The sequence below is a fragment of the Rattus rattus genome, chromosome 18 (assembly GCF_011064425.1).
Source record: "Rattus rattus isolate New Zealand chromosome 18, Rrattus_CSIRO_v1, whole genome shotgun sequence".
Lineage (NCBI taxonomy): Eukaryota > Metazoa > Chordata > Mammalia > Rodentia > Muridae > Rattus > Rattus rattus.
Genome location: NC_046171.1, coordinates 20,252,175 through 20,253,868, shown reverse-complemented (window position 1 = coordinate 20,253,868; position 1,694 = coordinate 20,252,175). Strand labels below are relative to the sequence as shown.

General features: G+C 45.3%; 1 pseudogene; it reads left to right on the top strand.

The window, feature by feature from the left end:
* Positions 1 to 585: 585 nt before the first annotated feature.
* On the top strand, positions 586 to 951 carry LOC116887551 (annotated as a pseudogene).
* Positions 952 to 1,694: the final 743 nt, after the last annotated feature.

Below are 1,694 nucleotides of genomic sequence, written 5' to 3'. Positions count from 1 at the left end.
TCATGCAAGAGAAGTATTTTCTGTACTTTTACACAGCCACAAAATTGACCTCTTTCACTGTGGTGCCCACACAGCTGCTCAAACCTCTGAATGTTTCTGACTCCATCCAAGGCCCTTAATCATGATGCTTCACCTCCACAGGCCCCTCCGATTCTAGTCTTCCAATAACAGTGGAGTGGCTTCCTGAAGATGGGGGAGGGGATGAGGTTCCCCCATCATTTTCTTCACTGAGAGCGCTGATAGCCATGGCTAGGAAATCAAAGCCATGGAAACAACTATAAAACACCCCACCTACCTCTTATACCTGGTGACTGAAAGATTATAGTCAGGAAATAATTACTGGGCTGGGGTGCCATGCGGCTGGTGGTAGAGAACTTGCCTAGCACATGGAAGGCCCCAGGTTCAACCCCAGCACTGAAAAGAAATTGCTATTAAGAACAAGATCTTCTCATTGGTTCTTCGTATCTACTGTCTCATTGGATTCGCACAAAGACAGCCATGGCTACTGGACATTTACAGTAGAGTTTCCTGACTGAGAGTTGTGTGTTAAAACTGAAGCAAAGAGCTGACAGCACTCCTGCAAACATGGCGAACGTTCCTAAGACCCGTCGGACATTCTGCTAGAAATGTGGGAAACACCAACCCCACAAGGTGACGCAGTACAAGAAGGGCAAGGATTCTTTGTCTGCCCAGGGAAAGCAGCATTATGACAGGAAACAGGGTGTCTATGGCGGGAAGACTAAGCCCATTTCCAAAAAAAGGCTAAAACTACAAAGAAGATTGTGCTGAGACTGGAGTCTGTTGAGCCCAATAGCAGATCTAAGAGGATGCTGGCCATTAAGAGACGCAAGCATTTTGAACTGGGAGGCGACAAGAAGAGAAAGGGCCAAGTGATCCAGTTTTAAGCTGATTTTGTTATGAAGACAATAAAATCTTGACCTTTCACCACCACTACCCCCAAAAAAGACTGATTGAAAAGCAAAACTTGACAACCATCAAAGCCGCTGTGGAAAGTATCTCCGTGAAAAGATGATTCGCTGAAGTCAACTAAGTAAATAGCATCTGTCAGTAAGTGTGGCTCTGCAAGGCGACCAGTTATACTCAGGGTCATGCTGCTGTGAGAGACAAACACAAATTACACACACACACACACACACACACACACACACACACACACACACACACCACCACTGCGCATGGACTGTTTGCATCATGAATAGCACACAAGAACTGAAACCCTTAAGGAAGGCCAGATTCCCATACATGCTTGCTTGTGGTCTATGCTCACTGAGCGTACAAGTAAATTGAAATTGTCGCGCTATTTAGTCCCTTTCCCTCCTCCCCACTATCTTTCTGGAATATTCATAGAGTCATGAGATATATATGTAATATAGATAGTCTGCTGGGTCTCTAGTTTATGTGGGAAGAAACTAAGGCTATTCATGCCAACTGTGTTAGTTAGCCTTCCATTGCTATAATGAATTACCTGGAGTAGTTAACTTATAAAATGAAAAGGGTTATTTGGCTCAGCTTTAGAGATTTCAGCTCATAACTGAAGGAACCCACTGCTTTTGAGCCTGTGGCAAGGCTGCACACCATGGTGAGAGCTCTGTGGCAGGTCAAAGCTGGCAACTTCCTGTCCAAGAAGCAAGTGGGGACAGGGAGGAGGAGGAAGAGGAGGAGGAAATAGCATC